This window comes from Adelges cooleyi, unplaced genomic scaffold (genome assembly GCF_023614345.1).
Source record: "Adelges cooleyi isolate 19-005CV unplaced genomic scaffold, UGA_ACOO_1.1 ACOO_flye_CR_arks_rails_tigmint_CR_PRNA_9, whole genome shotgun sequence".
NCBI classification, from domain to species: Eukaryota; Metazoa; Arthropoda; class Insecta; order Hemiptera; family Adelgidae; genus Adelges; species Adelges cooleyi.
In genome coordinates, this window is record NW_026096579.1 from 6,449,314 (window position 1) to 6,455,313 (window position 6,000).

The 6,000-nt window shown below is 31.8% G+C and overlaps 1 long non-coding RNA gene across 1 annotated transcript; it reads left to right on the forward strand.

The window, feature by feature from the left end:
- Positions 1-2,692: 2,692 nt before the first annotated feature.
- Positions 2,693-5,510, forward strand: LOC126846476 (uncharacterized). Its single transcript, XR_007686887.1, has 3 exons — positions 2,693-2,751; positions 3,798-3,824; positions 4,107-5,510. It is a non-coding gene; the product is annotated as an uncharacterized LOC126846476 (long non-coding RNA).
- Positions 5,511-6,000: the final 490 nt, after the last annotated feature.

Genomic DNA, 6,000 nt, shown 5'->3' on the forward strand with positions numbered 1-6,000 from the left:
GTTTAATTATTAATGAATTGTTAAATAAAGTTGCTGTTTCCTTGACAGAGTTTTTGCACTTAACATGTTTGCCAGAATACCGATTATTCAGTATAACGGAAACAAAGAGTAGATATAATGGCGACCCAAACACCATTTACTCTTTCTATATCAACAAGTTAAATAGTTACATCGACCACATTGACAAACACTTGATCCAACTCGGGTTTCTTTATGACGTGAACACAGACCGGTTTACCTTTGATCCTAGCGAAAGTGACTAACAAACTGTTAATTCGTTCCTGCAGAAATTGTATGGTCCTTAATTGGTACACAATATTATAGGTTGTACTATTAAGTAATTAAGTGTTTTTTTTTTCTTCATAGAAATTATAATCAGCTGATAATTTTAATAAAATTCAATAATATAATATTATGTCATTTTAATGTGTTATAAGGTACTATGAAATAAAATACATTTTATTTGGATTAAATGATTTCAACGATTCAATAAATATAATAAAAATAAAATTTGCGTTATATAACGTGCGTGTCTGTTTTTCATTGTAGTTTATGTTGTGTAATCTAGCGTTTAGAAATAATTGAATTAAATTTGGAATGTTGTTGTACGACGGTTCTTGGGGTAAGCATTTTTTAATTTTCTCTATAGGAATTCTCGTGAACAATAGTGCATTCCTTAGCCAATCGTTGATAATAGCCAATTTTTTCGATTCGTCCGAATTAACAAAAACGTTCAATCTATTTTTTTTTTTGGTTCGTTAAATTTTTTTAGCAATATGACTTCGCACATTGTTAAACGCGTTGTTATGCATTTTAACATGGATATTTTTTTTTGGGCTGGATAAAAGAATTTTCATGTCACCATTGTCGCGTTACACTTTCACTTCCACGTTATTAAAGATAAGTGATCAACGATAAATTCTTCTAGAAACCATCAACTCATGATGCGGCAGCGTTGGGCTTTAAAGGCCAGTTAAGCTGATGATGATGGTACATGATTAATGGTTAAAGATAAGTAACAAGAGACAACATATCCATGATCCAATGTTTTTCCATGTAGAAGAGATAATAACTGGTTTATTTTTTAATTATCCATTTATTTCCAATTATTCACTTATTTACTAATACTCATTCTAATACACATAGGAATCATTTATTTTATATATAACAAGCTGTTCGGACCCGGCGTTGCCCCAGATTTAGTCTGCCAGGGCTGAGTAAAATAATTCCCATTTCCCCTTTCCAACCCCCATTTCCATCTCTCATCTCTAATCGTTTTTGTGACACTTTTTTCGGTTATTATGTCCTCCTCTTACTCAAGGGTCCCAGGCCTGGTCCCAGATCCCGTTCCAACAGTTAAAGGCATGCCCAGAATCGTGGTACATAGAATTGGCCGGTTCCTTTAACCATCAAATACAATTTTCTCAAGTACCGTGGTAACATGTTTACAAACCAAGTGTTTATTTTGGATTACTATGGTTACAAACATTTAATTTATTTACATTTCGTATTTAAAGTACAAAGTTCGTGTTTGAGGCCACCGTTAGGGGTGGAATTTTCAAAAAGTACTATGTCAGTTAGGTTCGCGGGAGTGTACTTAACAACTACCCAAAGTTTCATGGCGATCGGATGAATGGTGTACTAATGCATTAAGGACAGACAAAGACACAGACAGAAATTCATTTATACATATATATATAGAAGATATAATAATTATTAAATCCCTCGTGTATACTAATGAAAAAACGTTTTATCGAAATCAAAGCCCTTTGGATAAATTGTACAATAACGCTAAACACAAATGAGTAATGACCTCACGTTTTAGGGCCGCCAAAATGTTGTACACAAGCGGTATTGTATAATTAAGTATCATATTATCCGATATAGTCGACAAATTGTATAATACGACGTTTAGTGACTACCTGTTCGATGGGAGTTTTGTAGATTAATTATTCCACGTTCAATAACTTTTACACTTTTAAAGGCATAGCGCCTTTCGTGAACCCTTACCCTTAAACGTGTTATGCCCAACGTCCATGCAATATATGACAAATCTACACTGTTGAGCGGTTTCACGCCGTCGTCTTTCGGTCTTTTACGTCTTTCTTTTTAATTTTTTTTTTTACTAAAATTATTTGATTATGTACGTCACACAAGTAACACACGCGGGCACCAGCAAGACCGTCTGACCTTCGCACGTGCCATTCGTCTTTTATGTGTATATATAATGCGCTATTAATGGACACGTGTTTGGAATACAAAAATGTTTATGGTATTTTATTTGTATTATTTTTATTCGTATTGTTTTTGGCATGACGTGTATTTATTGCGATAAAGGTGGAAAAAACAGAGCGCTGATAATTCCTATGGATTATAATACAAAAATAGCCATTATTTATGTGATCCATAGGAAAGTACAGCGCGCAGCCGAGATGGCTAACTAAACGGGTCAGGAAGACGACAATAATTATTCTTATGGGACAAATAAAAACGGGGCTACTAGACAAGTCCGTAGAAATTCTTATACTGCACCTTACAGCGGGGGGGAGTGGTGGTATACCGCAATATACAAAGAGAGAAACGTCATTCGTCCACCGCGTATGCAGATGGACTAATCGCGATAAGGGGGTGTGGTCTGTTCATACCTCGCAGATATATAACGGCGATGATATCGTGGCTAGCACCAGTGAGTTTCGAGCCGATGTGAGTACAGGAGCCGAATTAAATTATAGACGTGCAGCTGTAGAAGAAGTAAGTAGTAAAACAATTTAAGTGGTGGGTCCTATATGCTTTCTCTTAGAAAACATATCTATGTGGCCTGGCCGGACCACTCAGTTAGTATAGTGCACTATAGTGTTGTGTTTTCTCTTTTCACCAGCCGACAGAATCGAAAAAACATTGTTTTTTTTATTTATTGAATTAAAATATATATTTTTTAAATTGCTTAGAAGTGACACAGTTAACGGATGATACAGCTGATATACAATTTTTAAAATATTCTTACAACACTATGAATATTTTATAAGCTATGCGTCTTAGGTCAAAGTTTATATAAATACGTTATACCGATTTTTTTTTTAAATTTGAGAGAATTAAACAAATTATATTCTTATTAACTACAGAATTTCAAACAAAAAACCTATATCGACTGCCCCAACGAAAAGGGTCGTATCTCGTTTTTTGCAACTTTTCAGGATGAACCAAACAAACATTCAAATTTAAATTCTTATTCAGTTTTCAAACAGATATGTTAAAAAACAGAATAAGAATTTAAATTTGAATGTTTGTTTGGTTCATCCTGAAAAGTTGCAAAAAACGAGATACGACCCTTTTCGTTGGGGCAGTCGATATCTTAAATATTTTCCACCGAATTTCAACCAACATATTAAAGTAAAATAAAAATATCCTAAAAACCTGAGTCATTTTTTTTTAAATTTTAAATCTTGGTTCAAAATTCATGTGCCAAATACAAAAATTAGTTTTGTTGAAACACTTTTTACGGTATTATAATTGTGCTTGGTGTATTATAATAGGTAATACTTTATATTAAAATAAATACCCAACTTGTATTATGTTGTGTCAGGTATTTTAGCATTGTACATTCGTTGAAACATTATTTATATTAATATGGGATTTAACGAGCTCTGATAAAAACAGTGTTATTAAAAAAAACATAAGACACTATAGTTTTCTTTAATAAATAATTACAATTTTGTAGTTTTTCTAGTCGGAGATATTTAAGTTTGTATTGTTTTACACTATAGGACAACAATTATATTTTTTAATTTTTATTCCAGAGCTGTATCAATTTTTAAAACTATAAGGTAACGTATATATTTAATTAACCTTTTAAATTAAGAATATTTTGTTGAACAAATTAATCACACTGTATAATGAATCAACACAGACACTGAGCAAACAATGACATTCATTTGCGATGATTTGTTTATGCGAATTACGACTGTGTACTGTATGTTACAAATCAAAACATATGTAGAGTTAGTAGACGATCCGTTTTAGCTTTTTACTGAGAGACTTTTAGTTGTACAATGATAAGCGTTTTTTTTAAGTCTGTACCCACTTTAACATGTTTTATTTTCATATAGATTACGTTTGTCGTACTATTCAATCAAGTGAAATCGTTCGCCTAAAAGATTTAGAATGGAAAAAAATGCATTCATTAAGTATTTAACTGCCATTGTTTTGACGTATTTTCACAATGAAACAGAGGTATGCGCAAACCCATTAAAAGCTCGATCCAACCTGATTGGTCATATTAAAAAAGAACTACATTGGAAAGACATGTGGTTCGAAGATTACTTCTATGAAAATGATTGGAGGCCTTTAAGGAGACTTTGGAAGAAAAACTATAGTGTCTTAGTGGAGGATAGACTACAAATGGTCTGTATGATGATGGGATGCGCTTATGGGCCAAATTTAAATTGGTTTCTCTTATTGACGCTTGAAGCAATTGATGAATGCGATAAAATGCAACGAAACAACAAAGAACATGCTGGCGATTGTAGGGCCAAACTTATAGCAAGTATAGAAAAAGGAAAGGCTATTATATTGAAGTTGTTGCACACATTAAAATACATCGATACTGTAGGCCTTATTAATACATTGAATAATAATAAGCTTTACCAGATTCTATTGCCACTCCAAGATTTTCTCACGGGACATCTTCCCGTAGAATATTCTGGCATAATCCCAGGAGGTTTAGTTATTAACCAATTGTTAAATAAAGTTGCCGTTTCCTTGACAGAGTTTTTGCACTTTACATGTTATCCGTACTACAAATTATTCAATATAACGGAAATAAAGAATGGATATAATAGTGATATTTACCCAAAAGGCATCTACTCTTTCATTATCATCAAGTTGAATAGTTACATCGACTACATCGACAATCACTTGATCCAACTCGGTTTTCATTATGAAGTAAACAAGAACCAGGTAACCTTTGATCCAAGCGTAAGACGCTAACACACTTTTAATATTCAGTCCTGTGGAGATATTATTATCGTTAATTTGTGTTCAATAGTATATATTTAGTAATTAAAAGTGTTTCTCTTTTTACATAGAAATAATAATATAACTTCAATCAAATTCATTTATATTTGTGTCATTTTAATTTGTTAAAAGGTATTATAATACATATCAAAAATGCGTTCTTTGCCGTGTCTTTTTTTTTTTCATTGCATTTTATAATTTTATATAAATCTAGTGTTTAAGACTACACGAGAAGGAAGTTTTTTTGTGTCACGAAAATTCGCCCAAGTAGTATTGACAACGGTCGTTGAATTACTTGCCAAATAGCTTGACAAACTGTTAATACAGTTTGTTTATTGATGCCATAAGGTGTGGTGAAGTCTTTAAATTGTATCAAATTTTGGTTGTTTTTTAGGTCTCTATGAATTGATGGTTTAGAAACCGAGTTTGGTATAAAACCTTTCATAGACAATTTATACTGAAGTGTAACAAAAATTGAATTTCGTTTTTATGTCATAAATGTATATTTTTTTAACTAGTATTTAACTAATATTTAATAAAAATAAAGTCACTGTTTGCTGTAATTATACAGTTAAAAAAATGTTTTAAAAAAATCACATTAAACTTTGAATTATTATAGTATGATACAAATTAAAATTGTTTCACATAAAATTATTTGTTCAACATATTAGTATAATATCATCAAAAAATCAGCTGTCACCTTTAACTTTGAACACACTGTTTGCTAAAATCATATTAAATTTTATATGTGAATATCGTACTTATTACTCCTGTATAATCATATTTTGAAATATCAAATTTGACGTTGGAACAAATTATAATATACCTAAAGAAACTATCCTTGTGTTCTAAGCAAACAATGAGCACATCAGTTAGTTTTCGCAGCAGAATACGGTGTCTTGTTAATTGCTGTACACTGCGTGGCACAACCAAAAAAATAAGTAGACATCTGGTGTTTCATATACACCACACAATTCAGACTGCTCT